Genomic DNA, 18,231 nt, shown 5'->3' on the forward strand with positions numbered 1-18,231 from the left:
TTAGCATGTCACAATGGTGGGTCCTGCTATCGGCAGAACAAGTTATACAAATAGTATAGTATTGAGTTTATTAGGGTGGGATTGTGGTGCAGGTGCATATACTACATCCACATAATCAATGATTGGCATCAGCATTTGCTGTACAATCTTTCCCTTTACTGTAGGGCTTAGGCAGGATTTGTTTCTGTACAGGGCACCTAGTTTTGGATAAAGTTTAGATGCAAGTTATTCTATGTTGAGGCCAAAAGATAGATTGGGGTCTAACAACATACCCAAGTATTTGAAAGAGTGGATTGCGGTCAGTGTGCTATTTGCATTTGTTTTGATGGATACATGGGAATTGTGTAATTTGTGTAAGTTAGGTACTGTTCCAAAGATCATTGTGACAGTTTTGTCAGTGTTTAGGAAGAGTTTGGTTTTTGCGATCAACTTTTCTACCTCTGCAAACAGGTCTCAAGTAGATTGGATTTGCTTCATTGATTACAGTGTCGTCTGCATACATGGGTGCATTTGAAGATTTGCAGAAATTAGGCAGATCATTTATAAATAATATAAATAGTAGGGGATCGAGAATGGAACCTTGGGGAACACCACACGTGACCGGGAGAGGGAGGGAGTCGCTGTCAGAAATGGACACATATGCGATCGATCCAATACATATGATTGAAACCAGGTTAGTGGACAATCACCAATACCTGAGTTTTTGAGTTTGTGCAGTAGAATGTCGTGGTCTATTGTGTCATAGGCCTTTGCAAAATCAAGGAAAATAGTTCCAGTTAGGTCTCCTTGTTCCATGCCAGTTTGGATGTCATTGCAAACTTTTAAGAGGGCAGTTGTAGTGGAGTGATTTGGGCACAAAAAGGATTGATCTGGGGTCAGATAGTTTGATTGTTGGTAATACTCACATAGTTGCGTATGGGCACATTTTTCTAAGATTTTTGACAATACTGGGAGCAATGGTATTGGGCGATAGTTAGAAACCAAAGTAGTGTTACCACTTTTATGGATAGGCACTACTCTTGCAGTCTTCCAAAGATTGGGTATGTATCCAGACACCAAGGATTTGTTAATTAGGGTTGTGACAGGTTTAGCAATTGCTGGCTCACTGAGCTTCAACAGCATTGCTGGGATTTGATCAGGTCCAGACTGGTTTTTCATTTTTAGATTATTAAGGCATTTTGAATGACACTAATAGGTACAGGTCTAAAAATGAACTTGTCTTTATTGGGTCTTTGCAAATTTAGTAGGGCCTGACCCACATTTGTAGTTTCAGGATGTGTGTCATTTATTAGCTTGGCAATCAGGGTAGTGGAGCTTCTGACAAAATAATTGTTAAAGGCATTTGCTACATCTAAAGGATGTTGCCTGGTTTGGTCATCAACTTTGACAGTGGAGGGTTGGGAGTGGATTGGGAGAGTTTGGCATTTATTTATGACTTTCCAAAAGTTTCTAGGTTTTGATATGTTATTGTTCAGATTTTCACAGAAATATTGGGCCTTGGCCAATTTTGCTAGTTTTGTGCATATATTTCACCATTGTCTATATGCACAGTGATCGTTCATAGAGCCAGTACCACAATGAACTTTGACCACAATTGATCTGGGAAACTAGTACATTTGGATGAGGTCAGCTGTGATCCAGTTCATGTGTGCTCCTTTTACATTCACCTTACGCAGCGGGGCATGCACATTCCAAACTTGTAGGAATTCAGACCGAAAGAATGGAACTGCGCAGTCTAGATCTGGGATAATGTTTAATCCTGACCACAAGTCTCATCTGCAAATCTGTATATCCTACCTGGCACAGTCGCATTGCATCTCGCTTTAGTAAATAACACTTAATAATAGGATGACTTTGTTGCATTCTGGACACTAGGAACGTTATTATCTGACAATTTATGGCCTCTATAATAACAACAAACAAGGAAAAGGCATGTTTATCTCTCAATCTTGTGCATGCATTTCATGCAAGAAGTCTTCTAATTCAACAAAAACAGAGAATATGAGAACTTTGAGACTGGACAAAAGCTTAGACAAACTCAATGGCTTGCCTTTCGGTAAATCCCCGCTTAGGTTTCAAAATAGTTTTTTCTCGCTTGTGCCATTACAGCTTGAACCTATACCATTTGCATATCAGACTGATTTGAGAGGTGGACTATGGTGTATCTACCCCTTGTATATTTTCTTAGTAGTTCACACCTGCCACCCATGAATTACTAGGTTGCCTCCAAGTTTAACCCCTTCAGGACCGGCCTGTTTTTGCGATGTTTGTACGTTAAGGACCAGAGCAGTTTTAACACTTTTGTGGTGTTTGTGTTTAGCTGAAATTTTCCGCTCTCTCATTTACGGTTCCCATACAAGTTATATATTGTTTTTTTTCAGGACAAAAGGGGCTTTCTTTACATACAATTATTTGTATTATGTCATATATTGTATTTAAAAAAAAAAAAAAATATGGTGAAAATTTTTAAAAAAAAACATGTTTTTGGACTTTTACTTGAAAAATCTTTTACTTATCTACAAAAGCTAATGAAAAAAACTGCTAAATAGATTCAAAATTTTGTCCCGAGTTTAAAAACACCCAGTGGTTACATGCTTATTGCTTTTTTTGCAAGTTATAGGCCTATAAATACAAGTAGGAAATTGCTGTTTCAATATATATATATTTTAAATGTATCAATAGTGACCTTGTAACACCGTTATCTGTCATAAATCCCCGAAACACACCTAACATGTACATATTTTTTTAAAGTAGACAACCCAGGGTATTCAAAATTGGGTATGTCCAGTTTTTTTTAGTAGCCACTTAGTCACAAACACTGGCCAAAGTTAGCATTTATATTTGTTTGTGTGTTAAAAATGCAAGAAACGCTAACTTTGGCCGGTGTTTGTGACTAAGTGGCTACTAAAAAAGGCTGAACATACCCCATTTGCAATACCTTGGGTTGTCTTCTTTTGCAAATGGTATGCCATCATGGGGCTAATTCTCATTCCTTGGCTACCATACGCTCTCAAAGGTAACCTAACCAATCCGACAAATTTCAATAAAAAAAAAGTAAAATCATGCCTTATATTTGACCTGTAACTTTCACAAACACTATAAAACCTCTACATGTGGGGTACTGTTATACTCAGGAGACTTCGCTGAACACAAATATTAGTGTATCAGAACAGTAAAATGTATCACAGCAATAATATCCTCAGTGAAAGTGCTGTTTGTGTGTGAAAAATGCAAAAAACTTCAGTTTCACTGACAATATCATCGCTGTGATATGTTTTACTGTTTTGAAACACTAATATTTGTGTTCAGCGAAGTCTCCCGAGTAAAACAGTACCCCCATGTACAGGTTTTAGGGTGTCATAGAAAGTTACAGGGTTAAACACAGTGCTAGCAAATTAAATTATCTGAACTTTCGGCCTGGGTTGGCAGGCAGGTCCCTCAAATTGCAATCATTAAAATTACTTAATTAGGTAAAAATATTACATAAATACACATGTAGAATTTTAATATATATACATATGTATATATTTGACGTCTACGTGTATATTTATGAAATTATTTATGTAATTATGTATATGGACATATGTATATTTCGTATTGTTTTTATTTATTTATTTATACATAGATATATATATCATTACATTCTAAGTATATTTTGATATAAATATATATATATATATATCAAAATACTGTTAGAATAAAATTGCATATATAAATTTTTTTTATAATTATTAAAAATTATTTTTATTTTTTGTTATTTATTTTTATTAACATATTATTTGTATTTTATAATAATATATATATATACCATATATATAGCAATTATATATATTGTATATATTTGTGTGTAATTTAAATATAAGTGTATTTTTATATTAATATACGTATATATAAATATAAAAATACTTAATATGACATTATATATATGATACATATACATATATTATATATAGATATAATACATGTATATATATCATATATATATATATACACATATTATTATTTTTTTTACACTGGTTTTTTTTTACTTTATTTTTTTGATTTTTCACTTGCAGGGAGACTGCCTGTCAGCACAGACAGTCCCCCTGCAGACAGATACACAGACACCTATTGCGGTCATGTGATCGAGTGATCACATGGCCGTGGGGTCCTGATCTGCCGAGGGGGGACTGCCCGGGCAGACAGGCAACCCCCCTGGACCGGGTGGAGCACTGATCGCCGCCGTGGGACCAACGGCGATCAGGTAAGTAGCCCCAGACCGTTATGACGGTTCAGGACCGTCAGCGGTCCAAACGCACGTTTTACCGCTGACGGTCCTGAACAGTCAGCGGTCCTGAAAGGGTTAAAATTGTTATCCCCACATATTAAATCACGCCTGTATTTTTAATTCAATAGCCCCCACCTAATGCCAATGGGTCATGGCACAGGGGGCCAGTTTACCTTGCTATTTACAGACAGAAATGGATGCTCAGTCACAAGCTTTGAGTTACAGTGAGCATTCACTGGTTGCTTACTCTTTCGTACTTATGCCAACACTCTCTACTGGATTGGGTGAAAAGCAGGTCCAGAACCTTCCTTTGAATATGGAGGTCATATTGACCCCAGTGGTTTATTTTTCATTTATTTATTTTTACAATTTAATGTGGTGGCTGGCTAGCATGCTAGCACTGCTATTGGGCAAATAGTTCCAATTCTTTTTAAATCTGAGACTTGAAGCATTCGTCTCCAGATTTTTACAATCCAGGTCGGAATATAAGCTGTCTGGCAGAATCTGGTTCGTCTGAAATCTTGACCAGATTCATGCTCATTCAGAGCCTGATCTGCAAAATCCACACATTGTTAAATAGCATAAAAAATGTCTGGATATTGCATTCTGAATGTCCCCATACAACACCAAATAGTTTTACCCCATTCAGTATGTTGCCATCTGGAGTTTAGTGGATTACCCTGCAAGTGCGTTTAGATTGTGTGCTTAATACTTATTAAATTCATATTTTTAAAAAAAAAGAACATGTCAGACAAATTGATGAGAAAAAATTAAGAGTGAAGAAAACATTTCAGATGAAGCTAATGTCTTAATTAACTTCCTGATTATTAGATTTACGTAAAATGGCCTTATTGGCTTTGGTTATAAAAGCCTATATCATCTCTATCTAGCAAAATATATATTAGAAAATCAATGTAACTGTGTGTAATTTCATTAGCCCAAGCTTTCTAATGATTACTAATTTTATATGCAAAAACTGACTGTATTATACTCGATTATCTAGACATAATTAAGGAGGAGGATTACGACATAAAATCTGTGCTCACATATAACACAGGAGCTCCTGTTGTGATTTTAACTGAAATGACAGTAGGAGATTAATAATCACAGCCATACTGGTTGATAAAGTTAGCTCTTTAATAAACCTGACATGCTGTTAGATGCCCAGGGACTTTGCATATGAAGACAAACACAAAAGGTAAAGGTGAGATATAAGGATGTATGGTGCCTCGTATATTTTACATGATATATATATATATATGTATTTAGGCAGTTTGATATTATAATAGACATATTGGTCTATGCATTATTTCCAGAATTATGCTGAAGGACAAGTTTAAAATATGACACTAATCAATTCAAGTATTCACTAGAGCTACGGTGACTGTAATTCTCTGGAACTTGTCAGTAGGACTCAGCAGGATACCTCTACAACTTGAACCTTGCAGAGTAAAATTGTAAAAGATGAGTCAGGCTGGATTTTGGAATAGGGAGGTGGGTTATGACTAAAGCTACTTTAATTTATATGAAGTTTTAACTAACTCATTGAAAAATAAATGTTCTACATTATTTCAGTAGGTGACCCGATCAATACTAATTATTAATACTACGTTTGCGTACAGATTTAATAAGTATGTAATAAAAGTTACATTTTAAAACTTAATGTTCCACATGTAGCTTTCTTTTTGAGTTAAAGGTTTTCGAATTATTTTATAATTTTGGGCAAACCTTTAAAATGGTTTAATATTTAAATTGTTTTGATAATGTTGATATTTTTTTGTATTGAAAAAAAGGGGATAGGGTCGCACTCAGCCACAATATACCAATCCAGGGTGCTACTGAGCATGGGTCAGCAAAAAACCACATGAAATATACATGAAAAGAAAAAATCTCAGGCACTCACTGTGATTGTATCCAGGCAGATTTATTAGCAACGTTTCGACCTGTGAAGTTCTTTATCAATGCTTGATAAAGACCTTCACAGGTTGAAACGTTGCTAATAAATCTGCCTGGATACAATCACAGTGAGTGCCTGAGATGTTTCCTTTTCAGATATTTTTTTGTATATGATATATGTTGATATTTTAATATTTTTTTAATAAATTAAAAAATGTATCCAAAAATATTAAATCATTGAATATATTATCCAAAAATATTAGATTTGGGCTGTGGTGAGAAAATGTCAGTGTCCCAAACAAACTACAAAGATCTCTTATGAAAATGGATATGTTTGCATATGTAAAGATATAACAGCCTGATCAAATGGTGGTTTGAGACCCAAAAGCAAAATAAATAAATAAATATATAAAAAGAGTTATTGATCAATATCTTGATTGCAAGATACCAACTGTTCTGCAGAGGTCAGATACCATATAATATGAAACGTGCTTGTGAAAGTCTCAAAACATGTTTCTTTTATTTGATGATTTATTTATGTAGCAAGTATTTTATCAAAAACAGTACGCTGAAAATTCTCCAGCTTTCAAGTAGGTTCTTGGGAGCACAAACAATACAATAGAGTTAAAAGGTTATATATTTAAGCAAATAAAAATGAATTAATAAACAAAAAGCGTAGATTCTCTAGTTTGTTTTCATGATTATTCCACAGCTGCAAAAGGGTTATCGACCTATTTCCTTCTGCTGTGTGGAATTCTAAGTAAAGTGCGGAAAGTGGGCGCTAGGTTGCAGGAGATCCTTGAACCCGTGAGTGAGCATTGTGCTCAGATAATACAAGCGCTTTCCAGGAAAGTGATCGTGAATCTAGCAGAAAAGATAAATGGAACACTTTAACATTGCACATTAGCAGTTTTAAGACTATTACTATCACAATAATGAGAAGTGTAATCATTTTCAAGAAAAATATGATGTAAGAGAACAGACAATGTTGAGTTTACTGGGGTGAGTTTGTGACAGAGAAACATATACAACAACCCAATAGTTGATGTTTAGCATTAAGCATTAGAGATGTCCCGAACAGTTCACCGGGAACTGTTCGCCAGCAAACATGGCTTGTTCGCGGTCGCCGCGGGCGAACATATTCGATGTTCGGTCCGCCCCCTATTCGTCATGGAGGTGGGAAGGTCTGGGAGGGAGGGTCTGCTGCTGATTGGCTAGAATGTGGCTGCTGACTGTGAGGTACAGGGTCAAAGTTTACTCAATGATGACGAATAGGGGGTGGACCGAACATCGCATATGTTCGTCCGCCGCGGCGACCGCGAGCAAGCTATGTTCGCTGGCGAATAGTTCCCGGCGAACTGTTCGGGACATGTCTATTAAGCATGTGATGTTAAATCTTTTCAAATACTACTTAACAATGTGGAATGTAAGGATATGTCGCATTATTTTCTTTTGCTAATATACACAGTATAATTGCAAGATTTCAGTTCAAAATGCACATGGTTAATTTAATTCAGGATATAATGGCACAAAGGACAGCTAGATAGACAAATTATTATTATTATTAGCATTGATTGAGTGCCTACATTTTAAGCAGTGCTTTATAATTATATAATATGGATATTTAATAACAGCAGTTAACTGGCAGATAAAAATAATATTGATAGACGCAAGAGGTAAAAAAAAGGCTCATGCGCAAATGCGCTTATGATTGAAAAGAAATCGTAAAAAAAAGTGGAAACAGATGTCCTATTTATAGTTAAATCCCCCCTCTCGTAATATTGTAAAGCACCACGGAATCTGTTGGTGCTATATAAGTGGCAATAATAATAATACCACTTAAAATAAATATCATGAAAAAAATGCAAAAATAAAAATAAATCAGTAGATATTTATCATGAGATCACACAATATTCTGAGAGTTTTTTGTTGTTGACACATCTGAGCAAACTTTACTGTTGCTCACTAAAATGTAGTGTTGACTTTCTTTACTGTTTTCTATCCACTATCCTAACACAACATCACTGTTATCATTGTGCACGTACAACACAGCAGAATAGTCCTCCATGGACAATTTAAAATAACTATCATAGACCAATCAATAATTTTCTGGAGAAAAATGTGTTGCTTTTATAAACTATCCCCCTATCTGCCTGTCCTAAACTCAATGTGAGTTTATAGTGTGTAAACTCGGCACAAAAGTAAATAGAAGCAAGCCATGTTTAGAGAGGCTTTTTACATAGTTTTGGTTGCTAGGGAAACTGCTTTGTATGCCTGTCTTTAGAATGCCAGCAATAAAAATGTGCTTATTATCATACAGAAGGGGAAAGAACGCAACTACTGTCCACAATGATTAAGGCTGTCTTTGTAAACAGAGTTTTTCAAATATTAATTTCAGAAGTCAGCTAAGTAAATATTTCATTAAATGTTTTATAGGAGGAGAAACTCCAGAATGTTTCTGTAATAGAAGTAGTTTGATTTTTTTTTTTTTATTGAACAACTATCAATATGAGAAAGATAGTCATTTAAGTCAGGGACAGACTGTAATGGGAGCAGCAGTCCATAGCAGCTGGGGTGTTTTCCTATTCACATTTAGAGCTTATTTGATTCATAAGCACTCAGAGTTTTGTTTAATTCATTGTCAGGAGATGATTGTTGATAAAATTGCTTGGTATTTCGATTGAAGTCGATATACTGACCTAGAAACACAAAGATCATTCCATATTAAATCAGCAGACATGTTTAGGTTATCATAAATGTCATTATTATGCTATGATAAAATTGTGTATTACATGTCACCCATAAGAAAAAGAAAATTCTAAATGGTTGTTTTCTTCATATCTAAAGATGGAGGATTTCAAAGCCTTAAACATAATTAAACGTTTTTATAGACTGAGCATAGTTGGGGAATAGCAGAGTATTAGCAAAGCAGGTGGAGTAAACAGAGGCTGGAGTAGAAGTAGTTGAAGGGGCAAACATTAAACATTTGGTTCACTATCTTGTCTTAATAGACTTTACTCTTGCATGGAATGTGTGCTATTAGAAGCACTCCACGGAACTGCTGATGGTAAATGAACTGCATACCTCCTAACATTAGGAGTTATTAGATCAGGATGGGTTGGAAAGGGTGGGGAAGGTGGGGTAAATTACCAGTGGTTCAGCTGGTGGACCAACACACTGATGGGGCATGTAATCCTGGCATGAAGCACAACAGGATGGCCCCCCATAGAAGAACGTGCAGAGAGTGCTGTATGGTCCGGACAATGCAAGCGTGTTTAAATATCATGCTCTGCTGTCTCCTGTCAGTTCCCTGGTGTCCCTGAGTGCAGAAGAGCTGAGAACAAAAACAGGATGGTGGGACCCTAAAATTGGGACTGTCCCACTGTAGTCAAAACTGTTGGCAGGTCTGGATCTATGATTTCCATGCTAGCACTGTACTATAACAGAATGTACTGATGGCATGGTTTGTCATTGACCCTTAAAGAAATATTCCAAACTCTTAAAGGAAGACTATTAGCATAAAGAGAATGTCCTTTTATCTTAAATGAAAAGAAAAAAAATCCTTGAAGCAGGTATATTGAAAATGAGAACCCAAGTCATGCTCAGATACAAATTCTCAAATCCAAGGTTTACCCATACAAAAAGTAAATAACACAATATAAGGATATGAAGTTACAATTGTTAATAACAGTCTTTAATGGTATTAGACTATTAATACTAATATGTGAACCAGTGATACAAAAAATAAAATGTAAAAAAGGTGTGCAAGTGCTGCAAACGGTAGGGGTCTTATCAAGCCGGCCTAATATGTCTTCAGTATAGCTGTTAAACAAGTATCCAATTTATAGAGCAGCTGCTCCTATAGCTTATTCAAATGAAATAGCTTAAAGCTACACTTGTGGCTATAAAGGCAGTATGTAGCGACATTAATCAGGTCAGAATGTAACCATAGTCTTAAGATCTATAGTTGTAGTACATAGCTAGAGTAGGTATAAAGAAAGTAAAATATGGCTTAAAAAGAACGGCTAGTGTTAGGGATACAGTGGCTAGGAAGAGGGAATTTAAAAAAAAAGTAAATTAAGGAGAAAATAATGATAAATTTCCCCTCCCTCCTCTGCGTCCAGAACGGTTTAGGAGATGAGATTCGTAGTTATAATAAATGCACAGCACAGTATCTGGGAGTAGCAAGCAAAGCCTACGTGGGTAGAGAAAAATATATAGATGAATACTCCCCACCAGAGATTAAAGGGACACTCCAGGCACCCAGACCACTTCTGCTCATTGGAGTGGTCTGGTTGCCAACTCCCACTACCCTTAACCCTGCAAGTGTAATTATTGCAGTTTTTTTAAAACTGCAATAATTACCTTGCAGGGTTAAGTCCTCCCCTAGTGGCTGTCTATTAGACAGCCACTAGAGGGAACTTCCTGCTTCATAGCACAGGTTTTCTGTAATAGAGCGTCGCTGGACGTCCTCACGCTGTGTGAGGACCTCCAGCGTTGCTCTATTCCCCATAGGGAAGCATTGAAATTCATTTTCAATGCTTTCCTATGGGGTGCGCTAATGCGCATGCGCGGCATTGCCGCGCATGCGCATTAGGTCTCCTCGGTCGGTGGGCGAGATCAGTCTCGCCTACCGGCCGACATAAGCAGAAGGAGGAGCGGCGGGGGAGGAGGAAGCAGCGACGTAGGACCTGTCGCTGCCTCTGGTAAGTCACTGAAGGGGTTTTCACCCCTTCAGCAACTGGGGATTGGGGGGTGGGAGGGAGAGGGACCCTCCAGTGCCAGGAAAACGGATCGTTTTCCTGGCACTGGAGTTTCCCTTTAAGAATTGCAGTTGACCCAAGTAAGATACTTTAATGTTGTGCAGATATGAGGTACGGACAGGATGTGAGAGATGAGGATAAGTGAATGCCCCCATTCCTCTTCATTAATTCAATCTCCAATGTAGCTACAAACAGAAAGTGTATCTAAAGGTAGCAAAAAAACAGCCTGAGTGTGTTTAAAGAACAATAATCTCCCCATCAGGACTCGCATATATGCAATTTTCCAATAGGATACCTGAGCACTGTGCTACACCATTCGCCCCACACTATACACTGGCTAGTAAATAATAGCCAAGAAAAACCTAATCTCTAAGCCTTATATAAAGTATTCAACAGGAGATACTAGTCAGCTAATCTTCACTAGCTATTGATTAAGAAGATCTAAGATATAGTGGAAAAGCTCCATAAAGACCCCTGTAAAGGTTAACATAAAAAGTCTAAATGCAGCGTCTTTGCTCGACGTGTCTTTCAGCGCTATTTTGCGCCTTTATCAATGTGCATAAGATGGTCTGTACTTGAAGCATCGCCTTTGAATGACAGAATATGCTTGCTCTGTGTGTAGTACTGAACAAATTCTAGCTACTAAAGGGGGTAAGGGGCATAAATGGCTAAAGTGGTGTACGACCAACTGCATTGTGCCCCCGTGGGAATTTTGCAGTATCATAATATCAGTATGAGTATGTTATATTGTTATGGCTGCCCCATGAATTTGGCTTGAATTGAGGGCATTTGATGGAAGTGTAATTAATAGCATTTAAAAATTCCTTTTTCTTTTCTTTCTGCTGATTCTTCCTCTTTTTTCCTTCTTTTTTTTTTGTCTGAAGGTGTCCAATGTTGTTAAACTTTGTAGTTGCTCTAAAAAAATGAGCAATTTATGTACCTAAATCAAATTAAACATTAGGAAGAAAATTATCCATTCTGTTAAACACTGCATAAGAGGTCACAGTTATCCCCCATGATGTCATGCAAGCTAGGGATGATATGGATATATATATATTACCTTCAAACATTGACATGAGCATCTTTGCAGTAAACCCCAATTAATAGGACACTTGAGGAATGCTTAGGACTTCTGTAATTTCCTTGATTGCTTTGTGTTTCCTTACAGTGTCCGTGGATAAATCCGTGTAGACAGCCACCTCCTTGTAAGTGTCTGGTAAGTCTCTTTTGTCCCTGCTAGATTGTAGAACTGTTTCTTTCATGTGGTAATTGTGGATTCACACTAGCACATATCTAAGTACTCATTGGGGTAGGTAGGTTGGTTTTGCAACCCCCTGGTACCAATTGACCAGTAACATGTCAGCCAGGATACCTGTGCAGTGCGTTTCTGTGAAGTCTTTTATTTCTAAATGAGCAGTGCAGGATCCTACATTTTGCATGTCTTTCCAGTTCTCTCCAATTGCTGCTTGCAGTGTCATTTGTATTTTGTTAGACATAGTGACCAGGGGGGCTTGTAGGATAGATTGAGTGATTGGCTGCTTTTCGAGAGTTGTCTGACTGTGCTATCTCATTTCCTATAATTTTCGGTGCAAAAATAGTGTTGTTTTTTATTTTTGCTGTCTGCTTTTTTTCTTTGCCCTATGTTGTACCTTGTTCGATCTGCTGGTCTTGGGTTGTTTTTTTTTTTCAGGCTTGGGAAAGTCGCTTTTTGAGTTCTACATGTTGGAGTTCCTTCAGTACAGAACCATTCTGTCCAAGTTCTGGCCATGCCCTCAGATTTATTAATTTCTAACATTGCAGTGTTTATTTAGGGGTTCCTGATTTCAGGGTCCTGTCCCACTTCCTGACTTTGTTTCCTGGTGTCCCACCTTTTGGGACACCAGAGAATTGAGCCCAAAAAGCTTAGTGCTAATACATCATTAGACATAACGTGCTCACTCAGGGCACTAGAACAAAGGCTGCTGCAACAGTGCTCCTTGCATGGTCTGCTATGACCATGGTACTATGACCAGCTCAATTGGCAGGTAGCTTGGTGAGTATTCATGCCAGGCTGAACTGCCAATTCATTACCTTTTGGGTAATCCCAGTGATGCAGTTTGTGCCCCTGTCCTGCACCCTTTTACACTGCCCACCAGCATCACACTTAAAGTTGCACTATAGGGTCAGGAACACAAACATGTATTCCTGACCCTGTAGTGTTAAAACCACCATCTAGCCACCCCTCATGCCTTCCTAAATATAGTAAAATCTTACTTGTATGCAAGTCTGGAGCTGCTTGCGTTGTCCCTGTTTCATTTAGACCTGCCCACTGCCTGCTGATGTGGTAGCCTGATCAAATCAATGCTTCCCCATAGGATTGGCTGAGACTGACAAAGAGGCAGATCAGGGGCAGAGCCAGTACAATTCAAACACAGCCCTGGCCAATCAGCATCTCCTGAATCAATGAGGAAAGTTCACTGTCTGCAAGCAGAGGGAGGAGACACTGAATGTTTGGATGCATTTTAGGCAGCCATGACCCAGGAAGGATCTCTAACAGCTATCCAAGGAGTGGCCAGTGAAGTTATCACTAGTTTTAATGTTAACACTGCGTTTTTTCTGAAAAAGTGTTTATAGCAAAAAGCCTGAAGGCAATGATTCTACTCACCAGAACAAATTCAATAAGCTGTAGTTGTTCTGGTGACTATAGTGTCCCTTTAAGGAGTATAAAAAAGCGGATGGGGTATGGATTTATTATTTCATATTATTATTATTATTATTCTGCAGTGTTTTATTATATTATAAAGGTGGAAATGTAACAATCAATGAGACAATTACAAAATGTTATATAAACAATAGGTTGTCTAGGACCCTTTTCGAAAGAACTTACATAATTTCACATTGTGGATACAATTTACTTGTGTATGAGTTATTCACTAAATCAGGAATTGTGGAGAAATGTCAGAGCCATTTTAGGCCAAAAAAGCTATTTTTAAAAACAAAAATCTCACATTCTCCAGCAATTTTTACAGGATTGACTATTTTGTCTTACAAACAGCAATTCCTTTGTGAACTGTCAACAATTCAGTTATATCTATGATACTGATTAAGTGGCTAAAGTACCTTCAGAGAGTAGTTACTGAAATAGAAAGGATATCATGTCTGGGTATCTGTCAGCAAATATGGAAAAAACAGACACATTTTCACTAGTCACAAAAAATATATGTAGCTATAGAGGTGCCACAAATATATTGATAAGCGGCAAACATTTGCTCGATAGGGAAATCACTTATCATCTATACAAAAGCAAAATAACACGCAAACAGGAGCAAGCTGCACTAAAGAAATCACTGACGGGGTTGTTCACTAAACACTGGATTTTGTCCAGATGGACAAAATCCAGTGAAAATGACTGAAATCCAACTGGATTGGCAATTCTTGTATTAACAAAAGCCGGATGCGATCGGAATTCAGTTGGCCTAAGCAAATCTGCAGCAATCACCAAGATGCATTCAGTGTCCAGACTACAAACAGTGCTTTTGAATCCTACAGAAAAATAAAATAAGTAGAATCACTAAATATTAATGTCAATATTATATATTAAATCATAGTGATATTTATATAAATAAATGACTAGAATAAATTAATAAATGACCAGAAATAGTCATTTATTTATATAAATATCACTATGATTTAATATATAATATTGACATTAATATTTAGTGATTCTACTTATTTTATTTTTCTCTAACGAATATGGCCGCTATGCCATCATTATAAGTATGGAGATGTGATACACGCCTACTTCTCATACTCCTCCTTCATTGGAGCTGTCTGGATACTTGATGGAAGCGCCTGGAACGCGACGCACGCTCTCTTTGAGCGATGCATGCGTTCCATAGTAGCGCAACATGAATACACAAACTGTTATATGACGCCGAGTCATTTCCGGTATGCCGCATGTATCGCGTCATTTCCGGTATGACTCGTGCGTTCGAACTGGAACCAGGAAACAGGAAGAGACACATCAGGAAGCAATTCACGAATTTAGAAGCATATATAAACGGAACCCAGAGGAGGTTATACCACACTTCTGAAGAAGCCTTATTAGGCGAAACGCGTTAAGTGGGACTTCATACCTTTTATGTTTTTTTATTCTGTTTTTTTATATTAAAGTATACTTTTATTAGTTACTTTTTATACTCATTCTTTTTGCTGCTTCGTGGATCCTGCATATCCCTGGTGGGGATTATACCACCCAAGCTGTTCATACTAGAGCAAGTTTTATGCTCTATAAATTGTAAGTACATTACTATTCATTATTTATTTCACCATAAGTACTTACTTCACTATTGGCTGCTATTTCTCTTTACATATACTACGCATACTGCACTTTGGAAATACCTGTGTCAACTTTAACAACATATCCTGAGACGGGGATCGTACCGTCCAAGCACATCACAGTTGAGCTCTGTTATAGCTCATATAAATGTGAGTGTATTGTGTATAGTTATATTCACCACTTCACGATATAAGTTTACTGTATTGCGCTATTATTTTTATTTCATTTTATTGAGGTTTTGATCTATTGGAAATACTCGGGAATACATGTATGTACATTTTGTATTTATATAAATTATTAGGCGTGGTATACACCTTTTTTGTTCTCTTTATGTGTGTATGTATGTATGTGTGTGTGTATATGTGTGCCTGTATGTGTGTGTGTGTGTGTCTGCATATGTGTGTCTGCATGTGTATCTATTTGTCTGCATGTGTGTGTGTGTGGGGGGGAACATATGGGAGTGAGAGGGTAGACGTAAGGAGGGGTGGTGGGGGTAGATGTATGGAGAGCCCCAGGACAATTTTTGCACCAGGGCCCCGTGGTTTCTAGTTACGCCTCTGACAATTCACCTAATGACCCCATTCAAAGTGAATTTTCAATTTAAGATCAAAATAGCACAACTGGAAACATTTCTGAGTCAGCTATGCTTCCCATTCAGCTATTTTGGTCTTAAAGGAACACTATAGGGTCAGAAACACAAACATGTATTCCTCACCCTATAGTGTTAAAGCCATCATCTAGTATTCAAGTCTGCAGCTGCTGCCTCTCCCCTGACCTGTCTGCTGTCTGCTGATATCAATGCTTCCCCATAGGCTGATTGGCTAAGACTGTAAAGGAGGCAGATCAGGGTCAGAGCCAGAACAAGTCAAACACAACCCTGGCCAATCAGCATCTCCTTATACGGATCCATTAAATCAATGCATCTCTATGAGGAAAGTTCAGTGTCTCCCTGTCACTCACACTGTGCAGCACTGCCCCAGGAAGCACATCTAGCAGCCATATGAGAAGTGACCAGTGAAGTTATCACTAGGCTGTAATGTAAACACTTCATTTTCTCTGAAAAGACAGTGTTTGCTGCAAAAAGCCTGAAGGGAAAATACCCACCAGAACAAATACAGTAAGCTGTAGTTGTTCTGGTGACTCTAGCGCCCTTTTACATTTTAAATTCACTTTGTATTTTCTCTTTAGTAAATAACTCTGTTAAAGTGCATGGGGCTGTCAGAAATAAATTATATTCTAAAATCATATATCAAACTCAGCATAAGGAATGCAGAAAGCTCTCGCATGTAGAAATACACCACTCTATGTCTAGTAAAGCAGACTGCCATTTTCTTTTACTAGTAACAGAATTGTGAATTTCTCCTTGTGAGGGAGGCAGTAAGCTTTCTTTATGCCGTGTCTGACTATTACTGACAGTCCCATGTACTCTTTCAGTGATATTTTTTAGCGCAGCTTGCTCCTGTTTCTATGTTTTCAATAGTCAAACAGAGTGCATGATCTCATTTTAATAAATAGGCATATTATTTTACATTCACTAACATTTCCCAATGATCCTTGCCATAACCTACAGATAAACTCTTGTCCGTGTTGCTGTTTTCTACAGCACGGGTAATTAAAGGTTATTGCTCCAGGATTTGCTGTTCCTGACGAAACTGTCAGTAAACAATAAAAACAAGATATCCTAAACTTGGACAATGCCCACAGCACTTCTCTGTAGTTTCTCTAAAGTGTTTTCTTTCGAAGATCGAATGGCAGCAAGAATTTCAACATCACACAATGCAGAAACCAGCAATTAAGAAGTAGGAAAAGATAAACATCCTTTGCTTTTCTGAAATAAGTGATGTCTATAAGTATTACCATTTTTGAGCATTTGCAAAACAATTGCAGCTGTCTGTGCAAACACGAGTACCTGCCAAGGCTTTGGCACCATAGGGACAGCATTTCATATTGATTGGGATACTAAAACTTAACACATGCTTACACTAGCATCTTTCTGAATACTGCTTTGGCAGTACAGCAAAATGGAAATGTACTGTATCACTAGGGAAGTGAAAGTTAAACACCATAGCAGGAAAACACACGACATTAGCACAAAAGTCTTCAATTTCATTTAACAGCTGAAATATTCTAAAAAAAAAACACACATATTAGCCGTGAATCTCCCAACCACAGCAATTTAAAATACTTGTGTATGTTATTGTTCTATGACAAAGTATAGGTCTACCTTAACTTTAAAGGGACACTCTACACACCTAAAGCATGTAAGCTTGCTGAAGTACTTTATCTGTGAAGAATGTGTCCTTCTATTTTAGTTTTATAAAAATTGTAGATTTATAAAGAAATTGGCATTTTTATAAATTAACTTTGCTACACCCCCTTGGCTGTCAGTCAGACAACTGGTCCTGTTGCTTCCTGGTTGTTTAGCACAGTGGAGGTAAACTCAAGAAGCAGCAACTACTCAGAGCACCTCCCTTGCAAAGACTTCTCATTGAGCTGCATTGGGAAGTCTTTGATTGGAAAATCAGGGCTGGGGAGAAAGGGAAATGCTTGCAAAGGCTTACTTAAATGCAAATTTATATTTTATGGGAATTTGAGGTGAATTTTAAGTTTAAGTTCAAATTAGCCAAACTGGAAACATTCTCCCAAACTGCTATGCTTCCAGGTGTACTCCTGGTGTGCTTCTCCCTTTAATTTGAATAATATGCACATGTTATATTCTATACAGGATCTGTTTAATCCAGGATGACAGTAAGGATTTTTGAATGCCAAAGCACTTTGTGATTTTAGTGTTTCGTCTTCCGATCCCTTAAGCTTAGCATTTCTGATCCACAAAATGTATTATGGTTTCAATTGTTTCTGAAGGGACAAGTAAAGCATTGAACTGATTAAAATATCCATGTGGAGCCATTTAATAAAGAAGGAATTATGAATAATTAATAAAGTAAATGTAACATATTTGGCCATAATAGTTGAATTAATTTGAACGA

This window comes from Pelobates fuscus, chromosome 9 (genome assembly GCF_036172605.1).
Source record: "Pelobates fuscus isolate aPelFus1 chromosome 9, aPelFus1.pri, whole genome shotgun sequence".
Classification (NCBI taxonomy): Eukaryota; Metazoa; Chordata; class Amphibia; order Anura; family Pelobatidae; genus Pelobates; species Pelobates fuscus.